This window comes from Oryctolagus cuniculus, chromosome 8 (genome assembly GCF_964237555.1).
Source record: "Oryctolagus cuniculus chromosome 8, mOryCun1.1, whole genome shotgun sequence".
NCBI lineage: Eukaryota > Metazoa > Chordata > Mammalia > Lagomorpha > Leporidae > Oryctolagus > Oryctolagus cuniculus.
In genome coordinates, this window is record NC_091439.1 from 72,203,827 (window position 1) to 72,223,529 (window position 19,703).

The following is a 19,703-nucleotide window of genomic DNA, read 5'->3' on the forward strand; positions in this document are numbered from 1 at the left end:
ACTTTGAACTTGATCATTTTCTTTAAAGTTTACTACATGTTTCCTCTGTGTTTGTTCATTCATTAGAAACATTTTAGGGGCTGGCGCTGTGGCATAGATTAACCCTCCCCCTGCAGTGCCGGCATCCCATATAGGTGCAGGTTTGAGTCCCGGCTGCTCCACTTCCTACCCTGCTCTCTGCTATGGCCTGAGAAAGCAGTACAAGATGGACCACGTGCTTGGGCTCCTGCACCCATGTGGGAGACCCAGAAGAAGCTCCTGGCTCCTGGCTTTGGATCCACCCAGCTCCAGCCATTGCAGCCATTTAAGAAGTGAACTATTGGGTAGAAGACCTTTCTCTCTGCCTCTGCCTCTCACCATCTATAGCTCTACCTCTCAAATAAATAAGTAAAATCTTTAAAAAAAGTAAAGGGCCGGCGCCGCGGCTCACTAGGCTAATCCTCCGCCTAGCGGCGCCGGCACACCGGTTCTAGTCCCGGTAGGGGCTCCGGATTCTGTCCCGGTTGCCCCTCTTCTAGGCCAGCCCTCTGCTGTGGCCAGGGAGTGCAGTGGAGGATGGCCCGGGTGCTTGGGCCCTGCACCCCATGGGAGACCAGGAAAAGCACCTGGCTCCTGCCATCGGATCAGCGCGGTGCGCCGGCCGCAACGCGCCGGCCGCGGCGGCCATTGGAGGGTGAACCAACGGCAAAGGAAGACCTTTCTCTCTGTCTCTGTCTCTCTCTCACTGTCCACTCTGCCTGTCAAAAAAAAAAAAAAAAAAGTAAAGATTTTATAAACTCATACTATGCTAGACATTGTGACAAGAACTAATGACGGAAGTGTAAGCAGACACTTTGGAAATCACATGTTGTATGAATGGGGATGATGTAGGGATGAGTAGTGGACATGACTTACAGTGGTTTCACTTTATTTAAGACATGTAATGAAAGTACGGGTGTCACATTTATTTTCTAATGTGCTTATTGTAGATCTAAAGAGTAAGGGATAACTACATTGCAGATCTATTTTGAAATTATCTGTATGTTTTAAAGTTAACTAGAAATATTTTAAAGTCTCCACAATAGCCAATATGCTTTACATATTCATAAATGAGAGAGACATATTATTAAAGGAAGACAGCTGAAAGCCTTAAAGCCCAAGTATCTTATGATTTCTGCTATATTAAAGTCAACCACATTTCATGAATTAAAAGCCTAGTTAAAAAGTGTATAGTGAGGGGCTGGCGCTGTGACTCAGGGAGTAAAGCCACCGCCTGCAATGCAGGCATCCCATGTGTGTACTGGTTTCAGTCCCCGCTGCTCCAATTCTGATCCAACTCACTACTAACAGCCTGGGAAAGCAGCAGAAGATGGCCCAAGTGCTCGGACCCCAGATATCCACATGGGAGACCTGGAGGGAGCTCCTTGCTTCAGGTTGGCCCATTCCCAGCTGTTGCAGTCATCTGGGGAGTTAACCAAGTAGATGGAAGATTTCTGTCTCTCTCCCCGTTGCCCTCCATAACTCTTTCAAATAAAAGCTTTTCTAAAAAGTATATAATGAAAAGGAAGACACAGTACACTCATTTTTAATCCTCTGCTTACGATTATGCTTACTTTGTTATTTTCATGTCTCTACCTACATTTTCATTGTGGTACCATATTACTACTTTGCAAGCGAAGTATTGGACACATTATCCTAATTTCACAGGTTACTTAATGAAACTTTTATGTCAAAGCAAAACACAAAATAAGTTTCCTTTATAAGTATCAAAGGGCAAGTAGATTTACCCTAAGAACAAAAACATAGCTTACTCATTTGTATACATCAACTTTGGGGCCCAGGGCATTGCATGTAAAGTTTTCATGTATCTATACCACCTTGTCCATCAGATAACAAACTTACATAGACTAAGGATAATATAGGATACATTTTTAATCTATTTTGCTTTGTATAGCATTTCATTAAAGTGTTTATGGTTATGGAAACAAAGTATTAGGTAAATACTCCTATACTTAAGATATTATAAGGTCGGCCGGCGCCGCGGCTCACTAGGCTAATCCTCCGCATAGCGGCGCCGGCACACCAGGTTCTAGTCCCGGTTGGGGCGCCGGATTCTGTCCCGGTTGCCCCTCTTCCAGGCCAGCTCTCTACTGTGGCCAGGGAGTGCAGTGGAGGATGGCCCAAGTGCTTGGGCCCTGCACCCCATGGGAGACCAGGAAAAGCACCTGGCTCCTGGCTCCTGCCACCGGATCAGCGCGGTGTGCCGGCCGCAGCGGCCACTGAGGGGTGAACCAACGGCAAAGGAAGACCTTTCTCTCTGTCTCTCCCTCTCACTGTCCACTCTGCCTGTCAAAAAAAAAAAAAAAAAAGATATTATAAGGTCTAATTAACAGTTTTATTAACCACCCCATACTTGATTTTAAATGAGCAAATATGGTGACCTAGTAGTTAAGACACTGGTTTGGGATGCCCATAGCCCATATCAGTGTGCCGGGATTTGAGACCCATTTCTGCTCGATTCCAGCATCCTGCTAACGTTCACCCTGGGAAGCAGAAAGTCATGGATCAAATAGCTGAGTGCTTGCCAATCAAGTGGGAGATCCAAATTGATTCCCTGCTCTCAGCTTCAGCCTGGCCCTGCCCTAGCTGTGGCAGGCATTTGAGTGGTAAACCAGTAAATGGAAGCTCTCTCTCTCCTTCTCCTTGGGCCACCCTCCCAAATAAATAAAATTAAAAGGATATTTGCTTTTGCATGCTTCCAGAATGCAAGTTAACTATCTCAAGATTTGGGATGGGCCTAGCAGTTGATAGTGGTTAGCCTGCATTGGAAGGACTGGCTTCCCTGTCTAGCTCTGGCTCCTGATTCTAGCTTCTGGCTAATACAGACTTTGCAAAGTGCTCGAGTCTATGTCATGTACATGCAAGACCTGGATTCAGTTCTCAGCTCCCAAATTTGGCACTCCCTACCCCTGCAGGCATATAGGAGTGAATTAAAGAATTGGGAGTGCGCGCTCTCTCAAAAATGTGCAAGTATCAGTTATACTTCTATAAACTAGCAATAAGAACTGCATTTACAAAACATCACAAAGAACAAAATATTTAGGAATAAATTTAATACAGGTAAGAATTGTACACTGGAGGCTTGGCATTGTGGCACATAGCAGGTAAAGCCGCTACCTGCAATGCCAGCACCCCATATGGGCACTGGTTCGTGTCCCAGCTGCTCTATTTCTTAACCAGCTCCCTGCTAATGGCCTGGGAAAAAGCAGTGGAATGTGTTTGGACCCCTATCACCCACATGGAAGACCTAGAAGAAACTCCTGGCTCTTGGCTTTAGTCTGGCCCAGTTCTGGCTGTTGTAACCAACTGGGAAGTGAACCAGCAGATGAAAAAATCCCCCCGCCCCCGCCTCTCCTTCTAACTCTGTCAACTAAATCAATAAATCTTTAAAAACAAAGATTTGTACACTAAGAACTATGAAACATGAAACATTGTTGAAAGTTTAAGAACATCTAAATACAAATATAGCACATGTTCATGTCTTGAACTACTTAATTTTGTTAAGATCTCAACTCTCTCCAATCCAATCTCCTTGACAGAACAGAGCTGAAATTCACATGCAAATGTGAGGGAATCAAAGAAGCCACGACAAACTTGAAAAATAAGAACAGTGTTGCATGACTCACACATTCTGATTGCCCACTTACTACAAGTTGCATTAATCAAGTTGGTGGCATTAGGACACATACCAATGGAATAGAATCGAGAGTCCAGAAATAAAGTCACATTTAATACCAACTGTATTTCAACAAAGGTGCCAAGACCATTCAGTGGCGCAAGAATAGCTTTTCAACAGTACTGAAACAACTGCAAATGAATAAACTCGGGCCAGTCTCACACCAGATGCAAAATAACACATAAATGTCAGAGCTAAACTGATGAAAATCTTAGATAAAAACATAAAATCTTTGTGACCTCAGGTTAGATAATTTTTAAAAAAACTACACCAAGCCCCAAAGAATTAAAATAAACTTCATCAAAATAAAAAAAAAAAACAACTCTTGTTCTGTAAATAATACCATCAAGAAAATAAAAGTATGATCCATAGAATTGTAGAAAATATCTTCAAATGATATGTCTTATAAGGGACTGGTATCGAGCATATATAAAGAATTTTCACAACTAAAAATAAAACAGATAAGCAGTCCAATTGAAAATGGGCAAAAGATTCAGACACTTCTTCAAAGAAGCTATAACAAACTGGTGATAAGTACTTTAAAGTTGCTTCCTATGAGTTGTTACAGCAATGCCAATCAAATACATCAAGGTATCCCTTCACACCCACTTGCATTGCCATAATACTAGTAACAACAACAACAACAGTAACACGTAACAAAAAATAGGGGTTGGTGAGGAGTGGAGAAATTGCAGCCCTCTTATCTTCTGGTAGGGAGGTTAAAACACTACAGTTCCTTTGGGAAGCAGCTTGGTAATTCCATAATATGTTAAAACACAGTTACCACATTCAATTCTACACCTAAAGAAATATCCAAGACATGAAAAAAAGTCCTCATAGAAGTTCATAGCAGCACTATTCATAATAGCCAAAAAAGGTGGAAGCAATTGAAATTTATCAACTGATTACTGAATAAACATGTGGCATATCCAAGCCACAGAGTATTAATTATCAATAAAAAGAAATGAAACATTGGTTTACACTAAAATGGGGGTGGGGGGGCAGGGGAGACTTGTGAGAACACCATGGCAATTTTAAAAAGTCATTCCTAGAAGGCTACATTCTCCATGATTCCGTGTGTGAAATTTCTAGAACGTGCAAATCCATAGAGAGAAGGTATTCTAGTGGTCGCTGGAGGTGAAGGAGAGGGGGCATGGGGAAGGATTGCTACTGGGAAGTTTCTTTCTGGAGTGATGAAAACATCCTTAAAACAGATGGTAGTAAGGGCTGAACAACTCTGTGGGTGTACTAAAACCACTGGATTCTAGATGTTAAAAGGAAAAATGTCACAGTATTTGACTTATAACTCAGTAAAGGTTTTCTATTTTTTAAAATATCTGCACCTGCTTCTAGAAACAGAATAGATTTCTCTTTCAGCAAATAACAGAATCAATTCTCAGAAGCTATATTTTGTGACACACACACAATGTCTCTTTCTGAAAGGCTAACTTACATCTCTAGATTCTAACCCTGCAGCAGGAGCCAGCTTGCCTCCCTACCAAAGGAAACCAGTTCTTTATGACTATGCTTCTCACTATCCTAGTTCCCACTGGTACGTGGAGGAAAGACAAGAGGATACTACTGTCACTCAGGAGAAAGCCAGGTGTCTATGAGCCCTCAAGTTCTCAAAAACCTTGCCGAAATGGAAAGTGCAGTGAAATAAAATTTGTGGATTATCCAGACTCCTCATTCTAGTTAAGAACGTTTAGTTCTTTTCTCTTAAATCCTCTAGTAATCTTTCTGAGAAGCTACAGTAACGAACACACTCAAGTTGCCTTTTGACTTTTCTCATGTTTTCAAATCCAATCTTGATGATCTAACAACTGCAAGAGTGAAAATTTTGGATAAAGCTATAATACAACTATGAAAACTCCAAGAAAGCAACAAGTTAGAAAGTACCTTGTTAAAAAAAAATCATGAGTAAGATTTAACTGTATTGCTAACATTTTAAAACTTAAGTTTTGATTTTAATCATTCACTATCATTATTGTGTTTTATTACTAGTATAATATAAGGAAATAGTTTTTAAAGTAAAATTATATTTCAATACCATCAACTACCTTGCTCAAACTAGTTGCAAGCAATATGCAAAGTTTAAAAACTAAGGAAAAAAGTCAGCCAAACAAAAGGAACTTAATTCACATTGTAGTAAAGATTCTGCAATGAATCTAAATAGCTAGCTAGATAGATTAGCTAGATAGCTAAATGGATACTATACCTTTTCTACTGCCGGCATGCCAAAGTAAAGCAAACCTAGTAAGTGAAAATAAAATGAATTTGCCTTGCAGTTCTGGAGGTCAGACGTGCAGTATGTGTGTCATTAGGCCAAAATGCAAGGCACCGCCAAGGCTGTGTTCCTCAGGAACGCAAAGAGCTCAGTGTTTGCTGATTCCAGATTCCAGTTCTTGGCAGAATTCAGACTCTTCCCAACCGTAGGACTCAGGGCCCTCCTTTCTTCAGGGCTTTGAAGCGAGGGCCACTCCCGGTTCTACAGTGCCCACAACCTTTCCCTCATGGCCGCCCACTTCCTCCATCTTGACGGGCATCCCTGTACTGTACCTCCTGAGGGTGCACCTCTCTGAGGCTCTCCTCCCTTTTAGCTCACCTGGATCACCCACACTAATCTCCCCATTCTAATACCACCTGAGGAGTAGCCCTAATTCCACCTGCTATTTTCCTTCCTCTTCTCCCACTGCATTCCCCATGAGAGCAACTTATAGGTAGGTCCTGGCTGCCGCTAAAGTAGAGTCAAATTAGTAGGAAGGAGGCGGGAGGGTGTTTCTTTACAGAAATTTTCTGAAAAAATGAGATCATTCAATAGCTTTTTGATGCAGATAGAAACAACAGAAGGATCACAAGGACACCTTAGGATGAAAATAAATGGTGAAACTATTTTTGCACATTTGTTCAAAATATATTTTTTGGTGAAATGCTTTTGTGTAAAGTTGTAGGCTAGATACTAAGTATGCAGAAATAAATAAAATGAAAATAGAGCCTGCCTTCTTCAGGCCGAAAGCCCAGTGAGAAAAACCAACAATAACTGCACAAACATAAATACTTGTACAATCACAACGTGCAACAAGTGTTATAAGAAAAGGAAGAACAATCTGTGATGAGAAATCTGCAGACAGGTGAAGTGGAGAGGGAGTACAAATTGTGAGGGGTTGCCAAGGATTAGCATAAAGGGCAATGAGCTGGAAGATTTAATATCTCAAAATGCAGGGAGTGAGGGATCCTTGGGCATAATGAGAAAATGGTTTTTGTTATGGGGATATCCATAATTATAAATTACACACAAAGGGGAGGGGCTTTTGGCAAAAGCTGCACTTGCCATATATTAGAGTGTCTTTCTAGTCCTAGCTCCTCTGCTTCAGAATCCCATCTCCTGCTAATGTGCACCCTGGGAAGAAGCTAGACAATGACTCAAGGATGTGGGTTCCTGTCACCCACATGGGAAATCCAGATTGAGTTCTGAGCTCAAAGCGTCAGCCTGGGGAGGGAAGCAGCAGATGGAAGATCTAGCTCTGCCTCTCTGATTTTTTTTTTTTTAATTTAAAAAATTGCACAAATAGAAATGCAGTGTAAGGCTGTCAAGGGACAACCTGCAGAAGAAAAAGTGAAGAAAATGACAAACCGGTCTTTGCACTCCTACCACCTCCCCTAGGAGCCCAGCTCCTGCCTGGACTATCGCCAGCAGCCTCCAATGCTCTTCCCATACCTCCCTTTACCTGCAAGTGTCTGTTCTTACCTATCAGCTAGATGATTGGTTTTTAAAAACAAGTTAAAATGCTAAGTCAGGTGAAATCTCTTCTCAGTGAAAATGTTTGCATGGCTTCCCATTGCAAAATTTCATAGCAAAATCCAACTCTTCACCAGGTCATAGAAGGCCCAGTATGATGTCTTCCTCAAACCCCCATGCTGCTTAGACCATCACCTGCCAGCCAGGTGATTCTTGGCTGTTTGTCAGCACATGCCTGTGTCGTTTCCTATGGCTCAGCAACAGCCCTGTGGACCACATTAAGTACAGCAGTTCCGGCTCCTAATCCTCACTGCCCTGCATATTCTGCAATAGTTATATTTTCTCCAAATTTGCTACCTGACGTATCCTTTTGTTTGTACCTGACGTATCCTTTTGTTTGTTCTATTTGCTTATTGTTTGTCTCTCTGTATTAGAATGGAAGTTTTGTGAGCCCAGTGGAACGCTCTGATTGCTTTCAGATGGAATCTCCAACAATGTTCGGTGCATGGTAGAAGATCAGCCGTTTTCACTGAAGGAATGAATGAAAGTAGATTTTAGGGAAATTTTGAGCCTATTTCTTGCCCAAAATTGAGAGCCAATATATCTAGATTCTAGTCCTAACTTCACAGTCTACTTCAATGTGTATAATTTCTTGGTCATATCATTTATTATCCTTGATCTTGTGGTTAGTCTTTTGTAAAATGGAGAAAATAATTTTGATCTCTCTTCAGTATATTTAGAATAAAATAAGAATATATATGAATCATAAAACACTAAAAAGCTACAAAATGTGATTATTATTCTGTGCATTTCTTGGCCACTTGTAATTCTTGACTTCTGGTTTTATAACATATTAGATTGCACAAGTCATACTCATAAAGTACAATAAAAATAATGTTATTTGTTTCTCAGAACTCTTTTAAATTTATTTTGCATGGTTAATTTTCTTCTACTCTTAGATAAAAATTCAGATAGGTCTCATGACTTTACTGTTTAATCTTAAACAATAAAGTGACTTGTGGCCATATTTTTAATTTTGTAATTTAAATATCTTTAACCTTAGTAAAATTTGAGTCTTTGACCTCCACTCTCTTCCAGCTTGGGCCTGTGGCAGGTAGGAAATCTATGGCTGGGGAAGCAGAGCTGATGTGTTTACTTGTTACCAGATCACTTATTCTATTTGTGGTCTATCTGGAGATGCTGGTTCCTTCAGGGTTCGAACACAGAAAGACAGGAAGGAAAAACAACAGAGCTGGAAAGTTCCTACATTGTTGTTCCTTGTCCCAGATTCACAAATTCCATGGGTTTTTTGGAAACTACCACACTTCCCCTGAGTCCCCAGCACACACATTGTCTTGGATGTTCCCTTCATAGAGGTTATGTTTATTCTAGCATCTTCCCTAAGTCCTGGAATTCTAGTGTTAACTGCAAGATTCTAAATGATGCCTGTGTATGGCCTGTAGAATGCACTCTGTGCAATCGGGATGATCCAGGCAGGAGACAGTCTGCCTCCCCTAGAGTTTACGTCTGGGCCGTGGGGCACACAATGTCCTTTATAAACAGGGAGAGTTCAAATTGCTTAATGTAACCTCAACCTCCTTCAACCACCTCTTGAAGTAGTCAGCTAGGCAGCTGCTCATGTTTCAGATTTTCTAGGCTTGAATCAATCGCAAGGCCTCTGTGTCCTCCACCCTTTTGGAACTATATGTTACGTTTCCAATTAGACTTCCTCATGCCCTTTCTCCTGGCGGAGGCGAAGGCTGAAACCATCTCCAGCTCTCCTTAATGGGATGGGATGGGAGCTGCATAGCACCAGTCCATAATGCTAACATATGGACTTTCATTCTTCCAAAGAAACCTCCTTAAACTTCTTTAACTTAGGGCATCCTAATACCCTCTCTATGACCAAAGCTGTTTTAAAAAGAAAGTGTAATCAGTTGCTATACTCTCATATGAAAATTTGTCATTTGGGCATTTTATCCAATTTGGACTGTCATTTGTATTTTATGTTGTATGTATTTTAGTTATTCCACCACTAAGGTTTTTCCATTTATCATTCTGTTGCATTTCTAGTAAAAATCTTGCAACTTCGTGTGTATGTGTGTGTGGTTTAACTTGAAGTCCTCATTGCCTTGGGATAGTAGTTACCAAGGTTTTCTCGCAGAACTGTTTGCCTATTGCTTCTCTTTCTTCAACCACATCTTCCCAAATTTAGCTTCCTTAAGTCTTTCCTATGCATTGAACTTAATTGCTAAGAAGGTTTTAATGGCTTTGCTTGCTTACCAGAAAAAAAAAAAATACACTGTTCAGCATCCTCAGTTCCATTTTTGGGAGGGTCAAACAGAAGTGGTTATGGCAAAGTCATCCCTAAAGGGTTACAGAAATCATATGCAAATTCCTGGAATCCTGGGAAATACAAAAAGAAAGCATCTATGACAAATCGCGACCAGAAATTTCACAGCCTGCTTCGTGGTGGGCTGAGAGGCAGCCCTGGATGGGCTCCTCTTCTCCCTTGTGTGTCTGCCAAAGAGAATGCAGGCTATTCTCTGATGCAGACTTGTGTCCCTGAAGGTATGCTTCATTCAAGTTCAGGTTCTAAGTTGCAGTGAATTTCCATTGTTAGTTATGTTTAGGACTAAATTTCCCAATTACATTTTCAAAGGGGACTAATTAGTAAGAGTTATTCCCTCAGTGGAATTCACAAACAGAAAGGCACACTGAATGTTCATAATCTTCATGTGGTCCCAGAAAACAGCTCTTGCCTAAGCACCTTCCCAAGTGTGGGCTTAGCTCTTCGGCTGCCGCTCAGTAATGTTTAATTCTGTTTGATGATCTGTCTTCATGAGTCTTCAGTGACCTTTGTCACTCTTTGTAAAATTTCTACACCCAAATATTGGCTAACAAGAATAACATTGGCCCACACACGCTGGGCCTTCTAATTTTAGACCAAGAAATCTAACAGACTGCCGCACTGGACCATTGCTTCTCAACATTAGGCCAGTGGTTCTCTATGGTAGAATTATCTGGGAAGTTTTTTCAGTTGCCAGGCCCCTCCCTGAAGATGCCTAATTAATTGATTTGGGTAGGTTTTAACAACTTCCCTGAAAACTGTAGCACACAGCCAAGCCTGAAAGCTACTGTATTAGGTTATCCATAATTTTATTCCAGACATAGACATTGCAGAATTTTCAATGTTGCCTAAAATTCTTCTGAATTATGACTTAATGTAGCCCTGAATTTAAAAATATGACAATTTAATTTTTACTTTTGATTTTAAAATTACAGATTTATAAGGGCTAAGTTCAGTAGGTTCAGCTCTGACCATTGTTTTATGGTTTGCAGTCATAAAAGTAGTATTTCTCCTCATCAGTTGAACATAGGCACAGGAAAGGCAGAATCATTTACTAGGTTCTCCATCAGCAACACAGAATTAACCATGTGCTCCAAAGATCATGCGACAAACATTTCTTTATTCTCATTCTAATCCAGCTCGCTGATAAAATGGATGTGCTTTGGCAGGGTGTTTTTACATTTTTGCAGCATAGACAGCAGCTGTCACTTGAGGTATATGGCTACAGTTCAATAAGTCTTTGCCCCTTATTTATACTGGGTATTCTGTGTATTCATGTGTCCAGTTACGCCTTCTGCAAACTCTGCAGCCTGAATCAGTTGAAGTGGAACATGCAGAAGGTAGCAGAAAACAATGAAATCCATGCTTTGGGAAGTCGACACTCATTTCACAAAACTCACTGTGAGAGTTTCTTGTAAAGGCCCAAGTCTACCCTAAGAAATTAATTACTCTATAGTTTTCATTATGTTTGTGTCTCCCCATTATTTATATGTTGAAGCCCTAACTTTCAATGCATTTGGAGATAGGGCCTGTGAGGAGGTGACAAAAGGGAAATTAGGTCATAAGGTTGGGTCAACAGGATTAGCGTCTTTCTAAGAACAGACACCAAAATGCTCATGCTTTTTCTCTTCACATGTGCACAAAAGAAAGTCACTTGAACACACCACCAGAAGGAAGCTTTCTTTAACAGTCCTCATCAGACAGCAGCCCGAGTGGCATTTGACTGGATCTTCTGCTTCAGTCTCCATAACTGTGAGGCAATGCATTCCTGGCATAGTACTCTATGGCACAGCCAATCGCTGGTATTCTACTACAGCAGCCCAATCTGAGGCAATTTTGTAGGTTGTGTACTATTCACCTGCGTCCCTTATTCGGTTATAGGTTTTGTGAAGCAGACAATGTTGTGCTGTTCATCTCAGTCCCTAGTGCTTAGCCCATGACTGGCACATGGTAAGCATGCTGGAATACGGGCAATGGTGTGGGGAGATTGCTGGAGTCAGAACAGAATGTGTGTCCTGAACTCATGCAGAAGTTTAATCTTCAAAGTCGTAATTATTGGGACAAAGAGGGTGGAAACTTAGTAAGATTATACTGTTTAGGAGAGAGGCCTAGAGGGAGGGCATAAGGGCTGTACCCTTGGAAGGTGGATCTCACAAGAGGATTGGTTGTAAATGCCTGAGGCAGGTCTAGCCGTGGTCTCTGTTTTCCTGGCCACCCACATGATCCTTTCCTCTGTGTGCCCTCTGCTATTTGCCATTTGCCCCCCTCATCAGATACCCAGTCCCTGGAGTTGTTGGGTCTTGGATGGTGGAGAGTTAAATTACCTATTTAGACCTTAAAAAAAAACCTTTATTTTTATGGTTATGACTGGTGTAAAGAATGAATGAGATCTAAACATCAGGAATTTTCAAGGCCTTTCTTGAAATGGATTTAGAAAGGTGGCAGCTTTTATCCATACTACATTGAACTACAAACTCCCTGCCAAATGTACATACAAATCGAATTAAACTGTTACGTGTGTGTTTGTGTGTGTGTGTGTGTGTGTGTGTGTGTGGAGAGGGTTATCAAATAAAAGACAACGGAGGTGCAGTTCCAGGTATATGAAACAGGTGCCTTATGCAATGTCTGGGGTGATGGTAATTTGTCTTGCTCCTAGAGCCAGTTTTATGACAGACTCCTTGTTGCTTAACCCTGTAAGAATGTGTATATGTGCATCTTGTATGCTTTCTAAATTAATCACTTCCCACTCTTGGATAAGGTCATTCTCCAAAATAAGTGTGAAGTGGTTAGATCGATGAGATTAGGAAGAAAAGAAGAAATCTACGCAGAGGAGCGTTTCTGACTTCTAAGTAGATAAGTAGAAGGGAGCATCTGGCTGGTGCCGCGGCTCACTAGGCTAATCCTCCGCCTGTGGCGCTGGCACACTGGGTTCTAGTCCTGGTTGGGGCGCCAGATTCTGTCCCGGTTGCTCCTCTTCCAGGCCAGCTCTCTGCTGTGGCCAGGGAGTGCAGTGGAGGATGGCCCAAGTGCTTGAGCCTGCACCCGCATGGGAGACCAGGAGGAAGCACCTGGCTCCTAGGCTTCCGATCAGCGCGGTGCGCCAGCCGCAGCGGCCACTGAGGGGTGAACCAACGGCAAAGGAAGACCTTTCTCTCTGTCTCTCTCTCTCACTGTCCACTCCGCCTGTCAAAAAAAAAAAAAAAAAAAAGAAGGGCGGGTCTTACCAACCCTCACTCCCAAACTGTTGTAGTGGCTTTTTTTTTTTTTTTTCTTCAGAAACTGAAACAGATTTTTATATGTCCCCACTGTGTGGAAGCCTGGACCTTATTTTTATATTTCCTCACTGGACAAATGTAAATAAAACTCAACTGAGCTTTTAACAGTTTGTTGAGGCAACAGATAAATTGTTACATTTGTTAATATTATGCTACAGAATGAAATGCTGAAAAGATCATCAGTTCTTTGTGCATTTTAATTATATTACATTTTAAAAATCACACTCAGATCACACTCAACATCTAAATATAGCTCCTAGGGGTGCTCAGTTTGTACCAATAATCAGAATAAACCTAGGCCCTGAAAGCATGCCCCAGGAAGAGAGTAACTGGAGGAACATAGAAACCAGATGTCAACCATCATGCTCCTTTCTTCCAGGTTTTCTATGCTGGGTACAACTGTTTTAGATATGATACACCCAAGAGACTTTTCCACCTCAGCTTTAAAAATATATCATCAAATAACTTGCTTCACTGAAAACCATCAGTTGAAATAAAAAATTAAGGTTATTTTGCCACTGTTTAAAGCCTAAAAGGATATAATTTTCACCTCGTTAACCACAATTTTGCTGGGACTTTACCCAGAAAAAAATCACATTATCTAAGTCAAAGAATGAAGTTGAATTCTTTAAAAATGACAGAACCATTATTGTGCCCATAAACTACGTAAACTACTGTATTCTTTGTGGAATCTTTAACGAAGAATAAGTGGTGGTATTGCCCTAAATATTGTATGTACTCAAAGTTACAAGCAAGCCAAAAATAATATTTTATTTGTACATTTTAATGACCACAGTTCTTTGAATCCATGGACAAAATCTGGTGTTTCTTTCTGTACTAAACTCGATTTCAACTTAGGATGCCTATCGTTAGCTGCCTGAATGTAACCTGCATTTTAATAACATCGAAAAATACAAGTTCAGCAAGACTGGTCATCGCAGATCGGATAATAATTTCAAGCAACACAAAACAGGACTCTTTTCTGAACTGCCTTAAATCAAACAAATTCATTTTAATGACTTTAAACCACTTTCAGTTGACTTTTACGCTCCCATTTCACAGTAATTAAGATAAGCACATTTCTCTATAATGCTATAGAGTCACTGTCCCAAACCCGTCCTGGCCAGCGTTTGAAGGATACAATGATTGGCTTTTTTTTTTTTTTTTTTTTACAAAGGTTTTTGTCTTGTTTCTGACACTGCCTTTTCAAAGTACTCACTCCAACACCTAAAAGAAACATAAGAAAATGGAAACTCGCAACATTTAAACAATCAAGACTATCAGTCTACCAGACACTGAGAAGGTGATCCAATAATTATACGGCACATAAATCTGGATTGAGAAACAAATGCTTGAAGGCAGGTCATGATATTGATTTAATTCAAATATAATCACCAAGAGTTTTGCTTATTTGAACTGTAGAATCTTTAACTATTGAATGCATCAAAAATCAAAGGGAAGGGCCAGATTTTTCAAAACATGAAAAAAATGTTCAACAGTTTCAGAACAAAATGATCACTTCCTTCTTTAAAGAATACCATGGGGCTGGCACCGCGGCTCAACAGGCTACTCCTCCGCCTAGCGGCGCCGGCACCCCGGGTTCTAGTCCCGGTCGGGGTGCCGCATTCTGTCCCGGTTGCCCCTCTTCCAGGCCAGCTCTCTGCTGTGGCCCAGGAGTACAGTGGAGGATGGCCCAAGTCCTTGGGCCCTGCACCCCATGGGAGACCAGGAGAAGTACCTGGCTCCTGCCTTCAGATAGGCGCAGTGCGCCGGCCGCAGCACGCTGGCCGTGGCGGCCATTGGAGGGTGAACCAACAGCAAAAAGGAAGACCTTTCTCTCTGTCTGTCTCTCACTGTCCACTCTGCCTGTCGGGGAAAAAAAAAAAAAAAAAGAATACCTTGCGAAAGAATCTCAGACTGATTGAAAAGGCAATTTTACATATTGAAACCATAAAGTGGAAGAAGAAAGTCCGTCTGATTTCCTACTCATTAAGGCTTTCACTGCATGAAAGCCAGCAGAAGACATCACAAATAAAATAATTGGACTGTACTGAAGTACTTGTTTTTGAAGACAAAACACAAGAAATTAAAAATTAAATAGTTCATTGCGGCAATATGATAAACATGACATTTTCTCAAACTGTCTTCATTATTCCAGGATTTCCCTAAAGATCCAAGCTTCTGTGATTACTGACTCATAGGATCTTAGAGAGAAGTCACACCTTGTAATGGGATGTTCCGAGACTCTGACGCACGCTACCTTGTGCACATCTTGACCTGCAAACAGGCTACAAACCATCTGAGCAAGGATCCTATCTCAGGTCTCTTCATAGTGTTCAATGCGTCCTCATACACTGCCAGCTTCCTGTGTAGCACTGTTTCCTGTGGGTCTGCCGACACCAGCTTGTGAAAAACAGATTTTTGAGCTCTCCTTAGAAGGCAACCATTTATAATCTTTGCAGGCAAGGCCTGAGAATGGGTAATTTTGACATGCATCATAAGTGATTTTTAGTTATTACTAACATTGGGAAGGTGGATAAACACTTATTGATTCTATGTTAGTGCACAGTTAAATCCCCTAGTCCCAGGGGTCTACACTGATGGGGATGTCATCCCCAGCACTGAGCATTCACTGTTCTCAAGAATGACTGCCATACGTCTCAGATATGTTGTACCTTTTAGGCCTCCGCAGGTTTGCCCTTTGGTTTCTAAGAGCCAACATTTCTGTTAGGAACAGCCTGGATGTCAACGCCTGAGTGAGGTGAAGCTCTCTGCAGAGCAGTTTTTTCCAGCCCAGACCTTTGTTTGTTAGTATTTACATTTAGAGAATTTCAAAGAACATCGTTTGTATTCCAGTTAACCTAAATACACCGTAAGTGGAAAAAAAAAAAAAAACCTTCATAACCTGTAATTGGCTTGTTAACAAAGGCAACAGTATCTCTGAACCTCTGATACAAATCAGTATGCACACTACAACAGGTTAAAGCTATCAGTTTGCCAAACAATGATTTGAACTTGAATGTTTTGCAAAGATCAAATGTCACAGCACAAAGCAGTCAGACGTTTCAGAATAAATAACAGCTGATGCTGTATTTCCTCTTCCATTCTGCTCCACTTAAATTTACCAAACTGTTTTACTGTAGTGGTATGCAAAGGTTGTCATGCTTTAAGTCATAAATCTCTAATGAATAAAATAAGTATTTGTATCTTCTTTCTTGCACTGTTTTAACAACCTATTTTTCCCTCCATTACAGAGTGTTCTTGACTTTTTGAAAGGAAATATGGGCAATGTGCCCAGACAAGTGTGTTTTGATTGTTAAAATTCCATATTCTATATTTCATCAGTTCTTCTATATATGAAATAAAAAGCAATTCAGACTGTAAAGGAAATTTGTTACAAAAATAACGTAAAATTGATTTTGTAATAAACACCATGGATTTTTAGTCAATCAGAATTATATTAAGATCACCCTTTCAAGAGTGACAAAGTGCCAATGGTTCTTATAATTCTAAAGTAAGTATGCATTATGTCACAATTTAAGCTAGAATAATTTAATAGCTCACTTACAGTTCTTAGAAAACATAATACATAGAATTCATTCCCTTAAAAATGTTTCCACAGAAAGCAATAGAGAAAAACAGAAATTCTAATATTACATGGACAATAAGCTATGTTTGGGAAAAAATGTATCTCTCTTCTTAGTCATTTGGCTGAGTTTTGCCAAAGACAATGGCAAATGCGTATATTTTTAACATACAGCCTCAAATCACTTAGATGAGCTATCTTCAGAAGAAAAGAAAAGCAACTGAAATCCCAGGCGATTGATGATATCAACATTTAAAAGAACTATTTAGTTACTTTCCATTACAAAATGAATGTACCGATCATATCACATGTGAAATTATGAAATTTGAGTAAAATCTATAATTGGATATCTTTATCATTTCTTTCTTATGTTTCAACACATGTGGCTAATTAATAGCTTTATATGGAAATTAAAGGTATAAGTTTTTTTGACCAAAGATATTTTACTTATTTAGTTTTACAACTTTGACAGAGCATAAATTCATAGTTTTAAAAGGAAACTTTTAAATGATCTGATATTTATATGAACTTGTGAAATCACTTCAAAAATCAAGATGGTGAGCATATCCAAGGAGATTTAAAAAGGAGCATTGAGAGGCTGGCATTACAGCATAGCTGGTAAAGCTGCAACCTGCATGGCTGACATCCCATATGGGTGCTGCTTCATGTTCCAACTGCTTCACCTACAATCCAGCTCCCTGCTAAAGTGCCTGAGAAAGCAGCAGAGGATGGTTCAAGTGCTCGGTCCCCTACATCCCTATTAACTGTGTATTTATAGCAATACTGATAATTGATAATCTGGTAACAAGTTAAATCCTCTCACAATTTGAAATTTTAATTCTACAAGTCACTGTTAATCACTACAAAACCAACTTACTTGTCTTCCAGGTACCTGTCTCCATTATCAAAAATTTCAATGTATTCCTACAGCATGACTTAAACAAATATTTACATCTTGAGATGGCAATCAAGGTCAACATGATGCACAAAGGTAAAGCAGGCAAAATTTCTTCTGTCTCTTTCCCAGAAGACTTATCCTTCATTCCCAGTACCACTGCCTTAATGGCAACATTACTCAGTTCTTCAGTCCTTACTGATATTTTTCACCCAGGACCAATTTTTCACAGTACATCCCTATGATCTTCCAGTAGGTCCCTACAGTCTGGTTCCTCCCTCCTACCTCATCCACAAACTTACAGCCTATGTAACAAAAAATCTATGCATTAGCTGGAGTGGTTAATTACAGGGTCAAATGATAGCCCTCCAGGACTCAGATGATTTTCAAAGCTGTTGTCTCTCTGAGGCTCTGTGTAACTAAGAGAAAGATCAAGTGCCCTGTGGATATGCTGGGTCAGGGTGAGCATCAATCTGCTGCTTTCCCAGTGTCACTGTACTGCGCTAAAGGAGCCACACATAAAGCCATTTTTACTCACAACTTTGAACCTTTGATTCAAACTATGCTCCTGAAATGACATTAAATACTTTCACTTCCTTTCCCTTCTGGCTGCCATTACATAAATGGCATACTGATATGACTTTTTTTTTCTTAATACTAAAGATCTTTAACTCCCTCTTGGGTTTTTCCTGAAGCATAGTTTTCTTAATGATTTTCATAAGTTTCACCTGTATTTGGGCAGACTCATAATATATTATCTTTGACCTGTGGTGAACTAACAACTTTTTTTTTAGTTTAAAAGAAATATCATTACATTTTTTATCATTGTCCCTTTTTACTTATTGCTCTGCATAGCTTGAACTTTATTTCTGTTCAACACATTTTTATAACTTTAGCTAAGGCATATTAAATATCACTTAATTAATAGTAAAGATTTCATTCTTCAAGTATAATAAAATGCTATCATTTTAATTAATAAGTATATGCTTCTGGGTCAAGTTTTTTGCATAGCAGTCAGGATGCTGGTTAGGACCCCGGCATGCCATGTCAGAGTGCCTGAGTTCCAGTCCTGTCTCCAGCTCCTGATTCCACTTTCTTCATAATGTGGACTCTTGGAGGCAGTGGATAATTATTTGGGTAGTTGGGTCTCTGCCACCCATAAGGGAGACCAGGATTGGGTCCCTGGCTTCTGGCTTTGGCCTGGGTGAGCCCCTGGTCATTGCAGGTATTCGAACAATGAACAAGCAGAAGGGAGCGCTCTCTCTCTCCCTGTCTTGCTGTCTCTCCCCTATCTCTTGTAGCTCAAATAAAATAAATCAATTTTTTAAAAAATTTTGTGCTTCCATGAAAATAATATTTTTAAAGTATGGTACATAATTAATTATAGCATTACTATTATATATATTTATATCCAGAGGCAGTAATTCAGTAAAATTAAATTTTGAATATTGACAATCTTCTAAGCAATAACAATAAATAATATTTGTTCCTAAGCTTTGCTCAAGTATGATAAAAATTATGAAAGATGAAAATCATAAACAGACATTACCAGGCAGGGCATGCAAACATCATGCTATCATTCAAAAAGTATATTTTTATAAAGTACAAAAAATCATTTATAAAATCCTACCAAAATTAAAGACTGGCCTTAACATAAGTACAAAGCTCACTGTAATACTCTATCCCTAACACTTCCTTTTAGTAAGTTAGGATTAACAGAACTCTTAACAAGACATAAGAGTAGAAACATATTTTTATGTCTTGTAGATTTAAAAACTCTATTCATAGACACAATATCAGTATTTGTAAAGTCAGTACTCTATAAATAAAAATGACTTAAATATTTTCTAAGCTATATCATTTCTTTAACATTATTCTCAGTAGGTGAACCAACAAATTCCTGGTTTTCATTTCTTACTGGATACTTTCCTTAAACACAGAGTAATGACATTATACGGAAAAATCATTGCTCATTGTAATGCAATAGGAATACGTGATTCGTTTTCTTCAAAGATCTCTAAGTGACAGCAAACAAAGTTAGGGTATCAGATAGTCAAAGCTTCTTCTAGTTTCCTGGGTATCTCTTATATTTCGAGGCAATTCGTGTTGTTTATATCATGAAGTCAATCATATTAGAATGTCA

General features: G+C 39.8%; 1 protein-coding gene and 1 pseudogene across 4 annotated transcripts in view; one reads left to right on the top strand and one right to left on the bottom strand.

Moving 5' to 3' along the window:
• The window catches only part of LOC108178032 (large ribosomal subunit protein uL24-like), a 122,398-nt pseudogene extending 111,176 nt beyond the window's left edge, over nt 1-11,222 (top strand).
• The window catches only part of GRID2 (glutamate ionotropic receptor delta type subunit 2), a 1,616,513-nt gene that overhangs the window by 576,314 nt on the left and 1,020,496 nt on the right, over nt 1-19,703 (bottom strand). The window lies entirely within an intron of this gene.